At 50.5% G+C, this 18,261-nt stretch overlaps 1 long non-coding RNA gene across 1 annotated transcript in view; it reads left to right on the top strand.

Moving 5' to 3' along the window:
* Positions 1 to 2,234, top strand: part of LOC149345012 (uncharacterized) — a 100,064-nt gene extending 97,830 nt beyond the window's left edge. Inside the window, exon 2 of the long non-coding RNA XR_016283240.1 lies at positions 2,107 to 2,234. This is a non-coding gene — a long non-coding RNA (uncharacterized LOC149345012). The remainder of the gene's footprint in view (positions 1 to 2,106) is intronic.
* Positions 2,235 to 18,261: the final 16,027 nt, after the last annotated feature.

The raw sequence follows: 18,261 nt of genomic DNA, 5'->3' as shown, positions 1-18,261 counted from the left end.
CTCATGTGTATCTTTTTTCCGAGCTCCAAAGAAAGCCCGCGAAATACAAAAAAAATATCACGTGACTAGCGCATTGGCGCGCCACGATTGTGCTGCTCTGAAACGTGGTTTCAGTGAACGAAATCAGCTGCTGGCAAGGAACGACGAGCTCAATGCTCCGGTAGGCCGATGTGTCAACGGTGGTTGCGGCCCCCGCTCGAGCCAATCTGCAAGCGTGACGGTGCAAGTTGCGGCGAACGCGCCGGGCATTGTGGGCTATGACATGGCCAAAGGAGACAAACACAAATTCGACGTGTTTTATTCGCTACTGAGAGGCAAAAGAAGATAAGTAAAATACTTGCCTATCTTCTCAGCCTCTGAGCGCCGAATAAAACTCGCCGCATTTGTGTTTGTCACCTTTGGCTATGTCATAGCTCACATTGCCTGGCGCGTTCGAGGGAACTTGCACCGTCATGCTTGCAGACTGGCTCGCGCGGGGGCCGCAACCACCGTTGACACATCGGCCTGCCGGAGCATTGAGCTCGTCGTGGCTTGCCAGCAGCTGATTTCGTTCACTCAAACCACGTTTGAGAGCAGCACAATCGTGGCGCGCGAATGCGCTAGTCACGTGATTTTTTTCGTATTTCGCGAGCTTTCTTTGGAGCTCGGAGAAAAGATACACGTGAGGTTTTCTTTACCGGAAATAAATAGAATGGGGTTCTCTGAAGGTGCCCTCCAACTTTTCTGTTCACATTTTCTGTCTAAAGTCAATATTTACGTATTTAGGAAAATTAGGATATCCTAATTGCTAATTAATTACTTGCAAAACAAAAAATTGCCTATGATGCACAAGCCGGTAGGTAGATGTAAGTAAGTGGTTACCTTGGCCTACCTCAAATATTTTATTTTTTAACCCCTGGCTAAAGTTAGCTAGGACACCCTGTATATTCACCGCTGAGTGTAGAATTCCTACCAATTACTGCCAGGACACACACGTACTCGTTGTCGTTGTGAGGCGGGACTCGAACCAACAAAACTGCATTATCCTTACGGAAGCCTATCAGCAACCTGCTGACGTCACCTGGCCGCTGCGAATGAAGGATGCGGTGGCCGTTCAATCGGAGCTGGTCTCCAACACGCGACTCTGATATCACAATAAAAGGAAAGCGATACGCCCGCACCAGCTGTTGATAGTCTGAAAGTTTCGACTGTGGACCACGAGCGTTCCACTGAAATATGGTGCGTTTGTGGAAGATGTTGTCAATGGTAGATGACGTCATGATGTTGTACAAGCCATGATTACTGCTGTGGTGAAATGCGCCCCTGTGGGCCATAAGATACTGGCACCAACGCCTCCATCGCCAGAACATCTTCTACCTGTGGAGACTCTTGACGAACGGCTTGCGCGCACAAGAGCTTTGTTGGCTGCAAACAGCATAGATATCAGTTATCCCGAAACATCTAGTTCTGTGCCAATTTGCTGCTTACGGTAGGCCAGCCTGTCATGTTGCGGTGTCTTAGGTTGAGGGCGCGAGTTGACATGTGTCGCGTCTTGAGTGGAAGGTGAGATTGACTTCAAGACAGACGGAGGTCGAGGGCTTTCCGTGCCTTTTTTTTAGCAGCAGCTGCGTAACTGTTTCCAGCTGTCTTGTCTTAATGAGTTTGTTGATCATTATCTCGGAAAGATGAAAAAATGAATTCAGGATCAGGTGACGTGTCATGATGCTTATACACTTTTGCTTCTTCTTTTAGGGACACCCTCCGCATCATGCGGTTTGTGGACCATTGCAGTTTGCGTATTTTGGTTGCGCTGTCGACCTCCATTCCTTGTGAGAGTGAGGGCCAGCGCATACTTTGTCTCTTTTCTCTGGAATTAGAAACGCTGCGTTGCTGCACCAGGGTATTCAGTAACAGGGCAACTGGAAAAGCCCAGTGCAACCCGTTTTGGCAGTGTGGAATAATTGGTGAATTCAAATATTACGTTGCGGCAGCGTACCTCTCTGATGTTTCCATTGTCTTCACCTATGTAAGCGGTTTGCCTCCTTGCTGAGAGACAATGCCTTGCTTCTGGAGTTACTCATGCAGGTTTTTGTTTGTTTAATTGAGAGGTACGTCCTCAATTTTCAGAAGATCATCGTGCACGAGTATGGGACGCGGGCCTCTACAGCCACTCCAGCCACCTCTGTCACTGAAAGCAGACGGTTCGGGGTAGGAAGCAGCGTAGATACTGAAACAAGCTGCCGCGCTTGCTAAGATGACGTCTAAGCACTTTTTTTCTTTTTCCTTCAAGTAACAGCGCAAAAACACAGACGGGACACAGGACAAGAACAAACAACGAGCGCTGACTTTCGACAAGTTTGTTTCGAGGCATGCATTGCTTTCACACACTTTTGCTAATCACACGAGACACCGACACGTGACTCCTGCAGTACGTATGATCAATTCCAAGAGAAGCATCGTACATCCAACAGCTGCAGTTCTTTTTGTCAAAAGTACAGGTGATTTTGTGATACAATCATCTTCAAGCTTATCTATCTCGACTGCCTCAACTATATCGCGAACCAGCTGCTCGACGTTTTTATTGATCACTTTACTTTGTGCATACTCAGTCATGCAAGCTTTGGATGGGCAATCTCTCACACCTTCTCCAATATGCTTGCATGCTCGATCGACGTTAATTTTATGTTATTTCAGTCTTTCGTTAGTGCATCTGCCGGTCTATGCTATGTAGTTTTTTCAGCATTTCAACGGCAGGGAATAAACAAAGCCTTCCGCAGATTCGACAAACCGAGTCTGGTGATTTGTTGTACACCCGCGCAGTTTTTCTGGTCCTTCGGCGTTGACTCGCCGGCAAAGAATATTTAGTTTTTTCGGTGCTGGGAGGACAGCATTAACTCCAGCTTTTCGGCCAATCTTTTTCAGGTGGTGGGAGATATTATGGAAATAAGAAAGGGCCACTATTCTTCGTTCATCTTTCGGCTTCCTGCTGCTGTCGCGCAGTTTGTTGCTTGCTTAATCATTCCGCGACGGCCACAAGTAGGTGCGAGGGATAGCCAGCTTCCATAAGGCGCGCACTGTGGCGACGAAAGCTACCTTCCATTGTGTGAATTCATTACTTCTTGAGCGCGTTTGACAAACACAGATTTGCAATTGCCCTTTTCACCAGTTTGGAGTGCGCCGATTGGAAAGGCAATGGCGTCTTGTCGCTTCTGGGTTGATAGGCCCAGCACACTTTCCCCTTAGTGAAATGACATCTTAGGTCAAGGAATCAGATTGACCGTTGTACAGGAATCTCATGCGTTGTAGTTAACTGCTGGAGAGCATGACTTAAGCAGGCTACAGCCTTTAAGGTCACGTCGAGGGTGTTCGTGCCGCCTTCATCACAAAGCATTAGGTACACGTCGAGATACCTGAACACCTTCCGCACGGTGCTTCCTATCAGGATGTTGAGAAGAGACCTGTCTTACTGTGCGAGGTGTGCGCCTCCTGTGCCTCGTGAACTAAGGGCTGGTGCAATGCACGACCCTATCCACGCGCCTCGTTTACGAAGGTACCCGGCCCCTTCCCTAAGCACATAAATAGATTCAAGGTACACGGAAAGATGTTCTAAAACTTCTCCTGTCGACTCCCCGCAGCCGTTTTCGAACGTGATTGCTCCGTAAATGTCAATAGAATTTTCGACACAAATCAGCATTTCAACCTGGGGGATCGATCGATACAAATCTCTAACATTTAGCGAACATTCTGCAAAGTCACTGCTAGAATTGTCACTTAAAATCCTAATCACGTCGTCCGAGGATTTCACCAAGAAAAAGCCGTCACAGGTTAGTAATTTTAGTTTTTCGTTTAAGAACAGGGGAACTGTTTTTGCCAGGTACCTTTCTCAGATTTTATGACCCTTAGTGGCCGGTCAGGTTTATTAGTCTTTATTGGAATCTTCATGTCAAGGGATGATTTTTATTATTTACAATACCAAGCATTAGGCGGTCAAGCTGTAGGTTACCACATAGCTTCTTAGCACTTGACTTTGCTTTCCTTAAAACAGAGATGCTGTGCTTGTTAAAAGGCAACCGACGGCGTCTAACGCCTTAGCGCCGCAGATATCCTTGTGGATCACAGCGAATTCCCTCCCCCTCTTTTCCCGAAGTCAGCAGCGAGAGTGAATGCTCTTTCAAGGGCCTGAGCGTACGTCCGACAGGGAGGCCTCTGTAGCGCAATTTTCAGCGTGCGATCACGTCCACTCCGTCTGCGACGCACCTGCCGCTTTCTGGCTCCGTAAACGCCCGCGTCACCTTTTCTTGGGCGGAGGTCACAACCGCCGTTACCATTACGTTGAGGTTGGCTTTCCATAAGTCCTTCCCTTCTCCTGTGGGCGTGAAGGCGACAGGAACTCGAGCAGCACGTTTTTGCTTCTAAGACAGGACCGTAAACGAGGTTTGGTCCATGTCATCAGGAGTTTCTCCTAAAGGCTCGCAGCTTGCGTGATCTCGCGGTCTCATTTTTGCATCTTTGTGATCGGTGGCCGCGGCTACAGTGGCTTCTGCTGCCGCTGCTGGTGTGGACGCCCTATTGTCATTTGCGTGAGTTGCCATGAGTGCAGCATGGGGAGCAGCCGGTGATGGGGCGAGGCTGGGCAGGTACTGCGCAGAGCGGTCAGGAGGCCGCCTGACGAGCTTCTTGCGGTGGGCCAGGACCCCATAATAGACGTACGATGAATGCACAACACAGATTTACACGTGTAGAGCACAAAAGCATGAAGAAACTGAAATTAAGGGCTCTGCTCCGAGAGGCAGTACACTGATCATCCTTCTCACGGTCCTCCGCCCCTCACAGTCTCGGCATGTCCCGCTTCCCTCGTGGACACGGCCATGTCCGGCATCTTCGAGCGCAGTGTAAGGTAGAATCTATGTTGGCTTTAGGTGCTTCATTGCGAATGGATGTAGCGATCCATGCAGGAGCCAGTGAAAAGGCAAGTAAACCTCTTCCCTTTACGATGATTGGCAGAAGTAAAGTCATGATGGGCATACGTAAAGCGTTTCCCGAGCTCTACGTGGATAGTGAGCGGTGGAGTCGAAGTCTGTTCTATATTGGTCGTGGATTGGCGATGCACTCAGCTATCTCTGCTGGGGAAAGTTGGAACGAGTCGCCTCTCGAAGAAGGCCACGATGGTCGCCATTTCGAGACCTCACCTTGGACACTGTGAAGGCTAGAGTCGGTGCCTGCACTAGGTGGTACATTGCCAATGAATGTAGCCGTCTCTGCCGGAGTCAGTGGAAACGCGTCTTTTCTCAAGGGTGGTCTTGAGCGTCTCCATACTGAAATTATCAAAGTAGGCAGCAGTGCTGGAGAGAGGTAAGTCAAGACCCACATCTTCGTAGAAACATTGAAAAGTACAGTCGATTCCTGTTGTAGGTGGTCCATTATCATTGGACATAGCTTACTCTGCTAGACGAAGTGCAGGCCCAAGTTTCTGCTCGAAGGAGGCCACAATGGCCACGATTATCATATGAACAAGCTATGCAGCAGTGCAGGAGAGAAGTAAGGCGTGACCCCTCATCTTCGTGTAAAGAATGCAAAGTACTGGGGATGTCTGTTGTAGGTGGTTTACTGGCGATGGGTGTAGCCATCTAGCTCTTTTGGAGCCACTGGAAATGCGTCTCCTGTCGAAGCCATCCCTGCTGAAGTCAGTGGAAACGCATGTCTCTTCGCGAAGCAGGCCGCGACGAGCTCCATTCTGCGATGATCAGAGCATGTACCAGTGCTGGAGCGACATACCACTTCACCTCAAATCTTCGTAACGAGCACAGTTACCAACATTGGCTATTCGCAGAAAAATTGCTAGGCTAAAGTTTTTTTATCAGCTTTATCATACTATGTTCAATCTGGATTCTCCCTTGTACTTGCGACCACCCGGAAGACTGTCATCGCGTACTAACCATCCCTTTGCAGTTATGTCATACATGCCGAGAGTTGATGTGTATGAGTTTTCGTTTCTGCCTAAAACAATTATAGAATGGAATAACCTTGACCGACACGTATTCAACAAAACTTGTTCACTTGAAACTTTTGTAAAAGAGCTGGAACTGTGTTGTACTAACTGACTATACCATTCCCACCCTGAAACAGCCCGCAAGGGCTAACAGTATTTGGAAATAAAAAATAAATAAATAAAAAGTACAGTCGATGGCTGCTGTAGCTGCTATATAGGCCATGAGCATAACCATCTACACCGGAGCAAAGGAAACGCGTCTGTTGTCGAAGCTCATGGCACGACCGCCGCCATTTTGAGATTATGCAAGCATACAGCAATGGTGGACAGACATGCGACGTGGCCGCTACCTCTCTGTGTAAACAAGGAAAAGTACGGTCTATGCCTTTTGTAGGTTGTCTATTGGAGATGGACATAGTCATCTCTGCTGGAGCGAGTGGGAACGCATGTCTCTTCTCGATGCAAGCCATGGCGGTCAACATTCTGTCATCGAAGTAAGCTGCAATGGTGCTCAGACATAAGGCGTGACTCGACAGTAAATGGTAAAGTTGATGGTTTTATTTTCAATATCGATGGATGTAGCCATCCTCGCAAGAGCAAGTGGACGCTCAAGGCTCTTCTAGAAGGTAGGCTACGATGGTTGTGAGAAGCAGCAAAGGTGGACGGACGTAAGACGTGACCGGAGGTTATCGCAGAAACAGCAAAGAATATAGCCGCTGCCTGTTGTAGGTGGTCCATTTTCGATTGGATTAGTCAGTACAGTCGGACCAAGTGCAAACGAGTAACGAGCCTCTTCTCTAACCAGGCCACAGTTATCGCCATTCGCTGAAACTTAGAGCAAGCCGGAATGTTCGGCAGACGTAAGGCGAGATTCGATGGCTGTTAGGTCATCCATTTGCGATGAACGGAGCCATCTCTGCCGGAGCAAATGAAAACGCGTCCCTTCTCGAAGCAGACAGCCATGGTCGCCCATCTGCGAATATCGAAGTATGCAGCAGTGCTGGGGAGACTTAAGGCATGACCCCACATCCTCATGTATACAATGAAAATATTGTCTATGCCTCTTGCTGGAGATGGCCGCAGCCATCTCGGCCGGAGCAAGTGGAAACGCGTCCCTTCTCGAAGCAGACCACGATGGTCGCCAATCTGCGACCATCGAAGTATGCTGCAGTGCTAGAGAGACTTAAGGCATGACCCCACATCTTCGTGTCTACAATGAAAAATACAGACTATGCCTCTTGCTGGAGATGGACGCAGCCATCTCAGCCGGAGCAAGTGGAAACGCGTCTGTTTTTGAAGCAGGCCACGACGGTCGCCATTCCGAGAACATTAAAATAAGCATCATTGTTAGGAAGAAGTGAGACATGACCCGACATCCTCGTGGACATAGTGAAGGATAGTGAAGGCGCCTGTCCTAAGTGGTCCATTGGTGATGGATGTAGCCATCTCTGCTGGAGCCGGTGCAACGGAAGTCTCTTCTCGGAGGAGGCCAAGATGGGCGCCATTCTGCGGTAAATGTAAGCAGCAATATGGGACAGAGGTGATGCTACGCCATACCTCATTGTCTAAACAACGAAATGCACAGTCGATGCCTGGTTTAGGTGGCCCACTCTCCTTGGACATAGCAGTCGGTGTGGGAGCAACTACAAGCATGTCTCTTCCCGAATGGGATCACGATGGTCGCATATTCTCAGTCTATTAAAGTATGCAGAATTGGTAGAGAGAAGTAAGGCGTGGCTCACGCTCGTGTAAACCATAGAAGGTATAGTCGATGCCTGTTGTAATTAGCATAACCTAGCCATCTCGACCGGAGGAAGTGGAAATGCAAGTCTTTTGTCCAAGCTAGACACGATCATCGCCATGCGGTAAACTTTAGAGCAAGCTGCAATGGTGGGCAGATATAAGGTGTGTTCCAAACTTATCGTGGCAAGTTAAGGATGGAGTCGACGCCTGTTGTAGGTCATCTTTTGCGATGGTCGTAGCTATCTCTCCCAGAGCAAGTTGAAACGCGTCTTTTGTGAGAGCAGGCTACGATGGTCGCCATTCTGAGATCATCAAAGGAAGCAGCAATGCAAGACAGACGTAAGGCGTGAGAGATGGGGATAGAGACGATCCCGGCTCTAAGTGGTCCATTGCCATCTAATGTTGACATCCTTGCTGGTGTTAGTGGAAACGCGCTTCTTCTCAAGGGAGGCCACACTGATCGCCATTCTGCGGTCAAAGCAAGCAGCAGTGGTGCTCATACATAAGGCGTGACCCGACGTCTTCCTCTATAAGCCAAGGGTAAAGTTTAAGGCTCGATTGTTCACTGGCGACGGATGTAACCATCCCGGCTAGATCTAATGGAAACGCAAGGCACTTGCACAACGAAAAGTACAGTCCATTCGTGTGTTATTGATCCATTCCCCTTCGAATTAGCTTGGAGCAAGTGGAGACGCAAGTCTCTTCTCGCAGGAGGACGCGATAGTCGCATATTCTAAGATCATTAAAGTGTACAGCATTCGCGGAGTGAAGTAAGGCGTGACTCTATCTCTTCGTGTAACGTTTGAAAGGTAGAGTGGATGCCTGTTGTAGTTGGCGTCACGCATCCATCTCTGCTGGAGGAAGTGGAAACGTATCTCTTCTCGAAGCAGGCCTCGATGCTAACCATTCCAAGGCCTTCACCATATGCATCATTGCTAGGCAGAGGTGAGGCATTACCAGACATCTTCGTGGACACAGTGAAGGCTAGTGCAGTGTCTTTTATAGGTGTCCATTGGTGATGGATGTAGCCATCTCTGCTGAAGCCGGTGAAACGGGTCTCCTCTCGAAGGAGGCCAAGACGGTCACCATTCTGCGATGAATGTAACCAGCAATGGGAGACAGACGTGAGGCGTGGCCATACCTCTTCGTTTAAACAGCGAAAAGTTTCTTTAACACGCGTCTCTTCTCGAAGGAGGCCACGATGATCGCATATTCTAGTATCATTAACGTAGGCACGAGTTGTGGAAAGTTCTAAGGTGTGACTCTACCTCTTCGTTTTCACTACGATAGATATGGTCGAGAAAACCCGCCGCGGTGGCTCAGTGGTTACGGCGCTCGGCTGCTGATCCGAAAGACGCGGGTTCGATCCCGGCCGCGGCGGATGAATTTCGATGAAAGGCAAAATTCTAGAGGCCCGTGTACTGTGCAATGTCAGTGCACGTTAAAGAACCCCAGGTGGTCGAAATTTCCGGAGCGCTTCACTACGGCGTCCCTCATAGCCTGAGTTGCTTTGGGACGTTAAACCCCAATAAACCAAACCAAACATATGTCGATGCCTTTGTGTAGGGTGGCGTCACGTAGCTATCTCTGTGGGAGCAAGTGGAAATGCAATTTTCTTCGAGAAGCTGATCACCACCCTCGCCAGTGTGAGATCATCAAACTAAAAAGCAATGACGGACAGACCTAAGGCATAAGCCGACTTATTTTAAATCATGAAACTACAGTCGATGCCTCATGTACGTTATCCATTCGCCTTGCCCCTGGGCGATCCATGCACCTGGGCGATCAGATTGGTTGCCGACCAGAAAACAACGTTTGAGGATTAGTGGGCAGTCGGCCAATGCCGTTTCGTTAGCAGAAATCGGCAGCGGCTTAGCTCAGCTAGGTCAGGATGTACAGACTTTGTCAAAAGTAACCAGGCTTTATGGTTTGGTTCTAGCTTGTATAGTAGAGCCTTTGTGGCTTTCCTAAAGATCAGAATCTGTTGCAAGGTAAAGAGACCCCTAGTCCTTCCCTTTAACAACCATTTGAGCTACAAGGAAGCTTTAAGGGCTCCACTGTACGAGCTTGAAGCAAACCATACAGCCTGGTTACTTTTCACAAAGGCGAGACGAAGCTAAAAAAATATCACCTGCTGACATTTCAATTGCGACACGCGGTCGCTGGCGTTCAGCATGTTGAAGATTTTGCGGGGTCGCAGCGGAGCACCAGAGAGAGACGACCAGCGCGGTAGGCTTCTAGTTCCGAACTGCCCGTGCCGGGCGTGCGCCCCGAGCCCGTGCTGTCCATCTTTATTTTCTTCTAGCGCGCGCTGTAACGCCGATCTCAGCGCCGGCGCTTTATAGCGTCGCCGGGCGCTATAGGGCCCCCCGCCTAGACGGAACGGCGAAATTTGCGCGCCCGCGGGGCAAAGATGGAGTAGCCAGAGATGGAGAGTCCGGTAAGTTCAGGTCAGGTGCCGGGAAGAGCCGTCGGGTGGAGTGCGCGGGCTCAGGTGGACGAGCCTGGCTGCTTCGCAACGGGCGAATGATGCTGGGTGCCGAGTTGACAAAGGACATGGGGGCAGGGAAGGCCATGGTCGGGCCGTCACCGACTGTAGTGCTGCCCGCGGACACAAGTGTCGTCGGTGTTGGAACGTTGGAGTCGGTGTCGGTGGCAATCTGGCGCGCCGAATACGTCGTCACAAGCACAAGAGCGGGCGAATTGGCTCCGTGGACTGACAGAAGCTGTGCTGCGACAGCAGCAGCTGTAACAATATTTGGCACAGGTGTGACCGTCGACACAACGGTGAGAGCCGGGACGATGGCGGAGGAAGTTGCAGGGCACAATCTCAGGTGCTTGGGTGAAGCAGAATCGACAGTCCGGAGCGGTTGGCCAGGTATGATATACGTGTGAGCATGGTCGGCGGTAGGTGGCTGCAAAAAGTTTGTTGAAGTGACAGGCCATGCAGCGGAGACTGCTACATCAGATGGCTGGCTGGGAGCAAAAGACACAGCTTTTGGATGGACAACTGCCGCACTACTCGGTGTGGGTAGCTCGACCATTTTCTGCTGAAGGTGGCTGAAGTCAGGCACCAAAACAGACGCTTGCTGCGACAGGGTCGAGCTGCCAGGGTCAGACTCCGAGAAGCGGTTGACAGTACTGAGGGCTTGGGGTGGGGCCTCTTGGGCAGGCGGTGTAACCGCCGGGGTAGTGGGGCTGGTAAGTGGCATATGCTGCGTTGGCGGCAAACTCACTTCGCCTTTAGCACGATCGCTCAGGTCAGTGACTGGCGACTTTAGCGGAATGAGCGATGAGGCGGCAGGTGAGCGTTCGGCTGGCAGCGATGCTACGCAGTAGGGTACAGACGTTGGCGGAGTGAGGCACTCGTCGAGGAAGAGCTCGACGGACGGCGGCACTATTGCAGATAAGAGAAGTTGCTCACCGGGCTGTGCCGTAGATGCTGTATCGTCCGTATGGGAGGCGGTATGGCCGGAGGCGCTGAACAGGGTGGCGCGAGGCGCATCTGTCGCCGAGTTCGCTGACGTGGGAAACCGCGGTGGGCCAGGCACCTCACCGAGCTGCTAAGGGAATGAGTGCGGACTTGGGGCCGTGGAGTCGTCGCACAGTGCTGCTAGCGTAACCGGGGTAGCAGGATGTGCTGCCGGAAGCGATGCGGCAGCGTCTGGTGCGGTCGGTGATAAAGAAGCCGGGCCGGAGACGCTGGTCTGGAGTGGCGGCGAGGCGGCGAGGGGCCGCTGAGGCGGGCCGGGTTGTGATGAAGGCTGCGTGGGCGCGAGCCAGGCGGGTGCAGGGCCAGAGGCTGGCGGTGGCGAAAACGGGTCCGCTGCGTCGTAGAGCGGCGGCGGAACATAGTAGGCGCCGAAGTCAGCCAAGACGGCCGCACGCAGCTCATCATATGGCCGGCAGCCGAAGGCAGAGTAGGTCAGCTGACGCAGGAGGTCGGGCGGGAGGATGTCGCAAAGCACTCCGTGTTTAAACGGCTGGATGGTGATGCCGTTCAGGTACATCGCAGCCTCCAGTTGGGCGAACCACCCGCCGACGCCTGCAGGCCGGAACGCCGGGAGCGGCGGGTCGAAACTTGGGTCCTGCTAGTACGCCATGCTAGGACGCCGCTAGGTAGAAGGCATGGTTCGCCTGGTCACCACTGTTGAAGATTTTGCGGGGTCGCAGCGGAGCACCAGAGAGAGACGACCAGCGTGGCAGACTTCTAGTTCCGAACTGCCCGTGCCGGGCGTGCGCCCCGAGCACGTGCTGTCCATCTTTATTTTCTTCTAGCGCGCGCTGTAACGCCGATCTCAGCGCCAGCGCTTTATAGCGTCGCCGGGCGCTATAAGCAGCTTGGCGGCGTCTCTTCGCGAGACGTTCCTCTCGTTCTTCGGGCGTCTGAGCCGCCCGATTAGCCTGCTTCGTTGTAACGATGTCGGCCGGCCTTGTATCATGCGACGACTTCTGTATCGTCGAATATCAATGGAGGCGAAATTCTAGAGATTCGTGGGCTGTGCGATGTCAGTGCATGGTAAAGAACCCCAAGTGGTCGAAATTTCCGGAGGCCTTCACTACGGCGTCTCTCCTAGCCTGAGTCGCTTTGGAACGTTAACCCCCCTAAACCATTAACCAAAGTCTGGATCTGAAGACTCATTTTCACGCAGCCTGCACTGCTTGCGTGACGAGCACAGCCGCTCTCTTCCTTCCATGGTGCGCGTCTGAGGAGCGAGCTCATCACTTCCGCCTTATATGCCAGCTGCGCGGCTCGACTCTGCACATGCGTAGTGCGGCGGAGAGAATGCGGCGGCATGGTTGCCATGGTACTCGTTGCCTTGGTCGTCTATTGGCGATGGATGTCTAGCCATCTCTGCTGGAGCCGGTGAAACGGAAGTCTTCTCTCGAATGAGGCCAAGACGGTCGCTATTCTGCAATCAAAGTAAGCAGAGATGATGTACGGACGTGACGCGTAGCCATACCTCATCGACTAAGCAATGAAATGTACAGTCGATGCCTGTTGTAGGCGGCCCAATCTCCTTGTACATAGCTGTCTGTGCGGGAGCAACTAAAAGCGCAAGTCTCTTCTCGAACGGGGCCACGATGGTCTCATATTTTGAGACCATTAAAGTATGCAGCAATGGTGGAGAGAAGTATGGCGTGGCTCAACCTCGTGTAAACCAAGAAAGGTTTAGTCGATGCCTGTTGTAGGTGGCATAACGTAGCCATCTCGGCCGGAGCTAGTGGAAACGCAAGTCTCTTCTCGGACCTAGACACGATCGTCGCCATTCGGTAAAATTTAGAGCAAGCTGCAATGGTGGAAAGCTGCAGATGTAAGGTGTGTCCCAAGCTTTTGGTGGAAAGTGAAGGGCACAGTCGATGCCTGTTGTATGTCATTCTTTACAATGGCCGTAGCTGTCTTTCCCGGAGCAAGTGGAAACGCGTCTCTTATCGAAGCAGGCGACGATGGTCGCCATTGTGAGGTCATCAAAAGAAGCAGCAATGCAAGAAAGACGTAATGCGTGAGAGTTTGGGTCAGAGTCGATGCCTGCTCTAGGTGGTTCATTGGCAATGAATGTAGACATCTCTGCTGAGGTCAGTGAAAACGCATCTCTTTTCGAAGGAGGAAACACCGGTCGGTATTCTGCGATCTAAGTAAGCAGCAATGGTTCTCATACTTAAGGTGTGACCCGACTTCATCGTCTGAACAGCCAAGGGTAAAGTTGATGGCTGCATTGTTCATTGACGACAGACGTAGCCATCTCGGCTCGAGTAAGTGGAAACGCAAGGCTATTCTCGAAGCAGGGCACGATGGTTCCGATTACAGTCTTCAAAGAAGCAGCAAAGCCGGAGCGATTAAGCCGTCACCCAACGTCATTGTAGAAACAGTATTCTACGCCCGTTAGGTGGTTTACTGGCGATGGATGGGCTGAGACAACCTTGCTGGAACAAGTAGAAACGCGTCTCTTCTCGAGCCAGGCAAGGATGGTGGCCAGTCTGAAGTCAAAGTAAGCACGTCTGATCAACATACGTAAGCCGTGACCCTACCTCTTCGTGTAAACAGTGTAAGGTACAGTCGATACCAGCTTTCAGCCTCGTGACGTAGGCACCTCTGCCGTAGCAGGTGGAAACGGAAGTCTCTTCTTAAAGCAGGCTTCGATCGTCGCCATTTGTGGAATGTAAACGTAACAGAAGTGCTGGGCAGATATAAGGCGTCTCCCGATCCCTTCACTAAAAGAAAATTCCAGAGTCGATGCTTGTTTACAGGTCAGGCATTTGATGTACGCAGCCATCTCTGAGGGAATAAGTGGGAACAAGAACCAACTTGATGCAGGCCACGATCGTGTGGCCATCTTGGGATACTAAAAACAAAGGGCAATTATTGGGTTACGTAACGCATGTACCGGCCTCTTCGTGGACTTAGGGACGGGTGGTGTCGATACCTGATCTAAGTGGTCCATTGCCATTGGTGCAGCCATCCATGCTGAAGTCAGTGGAAACGCATGCCACTTCTCGATGGAGGCCGCGACGGGCGCCATTCTGAGATCAACTAAGTATGCGCGAGTGCTGGGGAGATATAACACTTTTACCCTTCATCTTCGTGTAGACAATGAAAAGCACATTGATGCCTACTGTAGGTGGTCTAAAGGTGTTGAACGTGGCCATCTTCGCCGGGGCAAAGGTAACATGCCTTTTGTCGAAGCTAGCCACGACCACGACCATACTGATATCATGAAAATATGTGGCAATCGGGGCGAGACGTGATGTGTGGCCCTACCTCTTCGTCTGAGCAAGGAAAAGTACAGCCTATGCCTGTTGTTGTAGGTGCTCAGTTGGCAGTGGGCTTAGTCAACCCTGCTGCAGCAAGCGGAAACCAGCCTCTTCTTGAAGCTGGCCACAGCTGCCGCCACTTGATTAAATTTAGGGCAAGGCCCAACGCTTCGCAGACGTGTGGCATGTCCCGAGCTTTACGTGGAAAGTGAAGAGTAGACTCAATCCCTGGAAGGTCATACATTGGCGACGGTTGGAGCTGTCTCTGCTGGAGCTACTGGAAACGCGTCTCTTCTCGAAGCACGCCACGACGGTTGCCATTCTCAGACCATGAAAGTAAGTAGCACTGCTTGATAGAGGTAAGGCATGGGTGGAGAATGGAGCCACCTGCTCTATGCGGTCTATTGCCAATGATTGTAGCCAACACGGCTTGAGTCAGTGCAACCGCGTCTGTTCTCTATGTGAGCCACAACGGTCGCCATTCTGCGACAAAAGTAAGCAGCAATACTGGTCTTACTTTATCGGTGACCCGTCTTCTTCGAGTAAACAGCCAAGGGCGCGTTGATGCCTTAATTGTTCATTGGTGACGGACGTAGCCATCGCTACTAGGGCAAGTGGAAACGCAAGGCTCTCCTCGAACCAGCGAACGAGTGTTGAAACTGCAGTGTGTTGCAAGAAGCAGCAAAGGCGGACCCATCTATGACATGACCCGACCTCATCGTAGAAACAGTGAAGGTCAGAGTCGATGCTGTGTAGATTGTGCAATGGCGATGAGCTTATTCAGCCCTGCTGGAGCAAGTGGAAACGTTTCTCTTTTTTCTTTTCTTCTTATGCGTGCACATAGACCGGACAACTTTCGCGGAGCAGAAAAAAAATGGCTGAGGCTTAGCTAAGGTTAAGCCTAGTCAGATGCGAAGCATATTGATGGCTAGGCTTGGTAATACATGTCTTTCCTTGGTTGAATACTTGGTCATTTTAATACAACCACTAAAAGTGTAGCAAGGATTGCCCTGGCAGCTATATACGGGATCATCGGTGAATTCAATGCAGAGTGTGCAACCGCTGCCCCAGCACCGGCTACAACAGCATTCTTTGCACCCATGGAAAGTACATTGGAAACACCCTTAGTTATTCCACCACCGCCACCATTCCCTATAGACTGCATTGATGTACCCTCAGCAGCAGCAGGCAGCGCCTCTGATGTGGAGCCTCCACCGCCGCGGCCGACCGCGCGAGCCGGCAGCCCATCTCTCCTCTGCTGTGACGTCATGTCATGTGGTCAGCTGCCGCGCCTCTGATGTGGGGCCTTCACCGCCGCGGCCGACTGCGCGAGCCGGCAGCCCATCTCTCCTCTGCTATGACTTCATGTTGTCACGTGGTGTCACGTGGTGTCACGTGGTGTCACGTCGTCACGGTGGTAGCTCAACCGCCGCGCTCGACGGGCTGTAGTGTAGCTCTAGTAATATGCTTGGCATAAAATCTACTTCTACTCCGTACTTCTTGGCTACCTCCTTTATGTTGTGGTAAGTTCTGTGTACGTATGGTACCACCTCCGGCCTTGAACACTTTGTTGGGTCTTTCGCATCGCTCCGCTTGCTGCCCTTCAAGTTTTTGACCAAGGAGTGCGTCACAACAAGAATGAGGGAATCAGGGAAGCCTGCCTTTTCCAGCCTTGAGACCTGTGACAAGAAAGCAGCGAGCACAGCGTGGTGACAGGACTTCGTTAGTGCAGAAGAAATACATTGTAAAGCGATAGCCCTTTTGACCGTCTTAGAATGATTGGAATGAACTGGTAGCAAATCTTTCCTTGCGTGCGGACAATACCGCCAGCAAACATGTGTAGGGTGAAATGTTAGGGTGATATCTAAAAACTGCAGTTGGTTATCACTGCTTGGCTTTTCATAGGTAAAGGTGAGTCCCATGCCTTTCCTTCCAAACGTATCTAAAACATCAGCTACGGCCTCTTCAAAACTAATATCACCTTCCTTTAACTCTGATAAAGTGACAGCCTTTGTTCAGTCTGCGTGGAATATTAAGTCTGGTTTCTCAATCGATGTTAAGGATCTTTTCTATTCTATTCCACACCAGCCCCTGTTCACCGCGGTGCATGATTGTATAGATAGAAATGGCATCACCGCGTTTCAAAATGCCACTGGTTTAAACGTGGACAATTTCATGTAGTTACTAGACCTTTACCTGAATGCCACTTTTATTGAATTTAATGATCGTACCTATCTTCAAAAACAAGATATTTGCATAGGCTCTTGCGTAGCCCCGGTTCTATCTACTATTTTTTTATCCCAATTGACCGCTCTTTGAGTGAAATTTTTGACACAGGCCGTATAGCCCACGTCTTCAGATATGTAAATGACTACCTGGTTCTGTTACAGGAAGGTGATTTTAGTTTTGACGAGGCCGTAGCTGATGTTTTAGATACGTTTGGAAGGAAAGGCATGGGACTCACCTTTACCCATGAAAAGCCAAGCAGTGATAACCAACTGCAGTTTTTAGATATCACCCTCACATTTAACCCTACACATGTTTGCTGGCGGTATTGTCCGCGCGGTAAGAAAGATCTGCTACCATTTCATTCCAATCATTCTAAGACGGTCAAAAGGGCTATCGCTTTACAATGTATTTCTTCTGCACTAACGAAATCCTGTCACCACGCTGTGCTCACTGGCTTCTTGTCACAGGTCTCAAGGCTGGAAAAGGCAGGCTTCCCTGATTCTCTCATTCTTGCTGTGGCGCAGTCCTTGGTCAAAAAATCGAAGGGCAGCAAAGCGGAGCGATGCGAAAGACCCAACGAAGTGTTAGAGGCGGGAGGTGGTACCATACGTACACATAACTTCCCACAACATCAAGAAGGTAGCCAAGAAGTACGGAGTAGAAGTAGTTTTTTCTGCTCCCCGAAAGTTGTCCGTTCTATGTGCACGCATAAGAAGAAAAGAAAAACGGCAAGAGTGTGGCGTAAAACACCGTAAGCCCCACGTAACCTGCAAAAAAGGAGTTGTATATGAGTTCCCGCTCACTTGCGGGAAGGTTTACGTTGGGCAAACTGGACGTTGCCTCAACCAGCGCCTTCTAGAACACAATAACTCTATGAAGAAGACAGGCTCCCATCTCCCGGAACACTGCCAAGAATGCTCTAAGAAGACTAAAGTCGCCTGTTTTCCCCGCTTATCGGACTGTAAAGTATTGTTGAGAATCCGCGATCAGATTGAACGGGAACTGGTGGAAGCCTACTACATTAGAAAAAAAGGAGATAACTGCATTAGTGATTCATCTGTGATACTTCGCCGATCTGAAATGGTTTTCTTAGATTTCTGTAATCGCCTGCCTTTGGAATTATTTTGGTGTTCTCTGGTACTCACGTGCTAGTGATTCGCATAGTGGGTATAGCGAAGGTATATTAACGGTCTGCGTCGAATAAAGCCTGTTGATAGTAAGCGCTCGTCCCTGTCTACTGCCATGTCCGTGTCTTTTATTGCGCCCCTGTGTCCTCCTGAAAAGTTATGAACCAACATGCCCAAATACAAGTTCTTCTGAGAAACGTTTCTCTTCTGGAAGCATGCCGCAATGGTCACTAGTATGATCTTCAAGGCAAGCACCACTGGTGGACGTACTACATAAGGCGTGACCGTACCTTTTCGTGTAAACAGTGTAACGTACAGGCGATGCCTATTTCCGGTCTCGTGACTTAGACATGTCTGCCGTAGAAAGTGAAAACGGAACTCTCTTCTCCAAGCAGGCCACGATCTTGTAGGATCATTTAGAGGGGCGTAATCAATTACAAG

Source organism: Amblyomma mixtum, chromosome 5 (genome assembly GCF_055824585.1).
Source record: "Amblyomma mixtum isolate Tamu chromosome 5, ASM5582458v1, whole genome shotgun sequence".
In the NCBI taxonomy this organism is placed as follows: domain Eukaryota; kingdom Metazoa; phylum Arthropoda; class Arachnida; order Ixodida; family Ixodidae; genus Amblyomma; species Amblyomma mixtum.
Note: the sequence above shows the minus strand (reverse complement) of the source record. Positions and strands in the feature narration are given on the sequence as shown.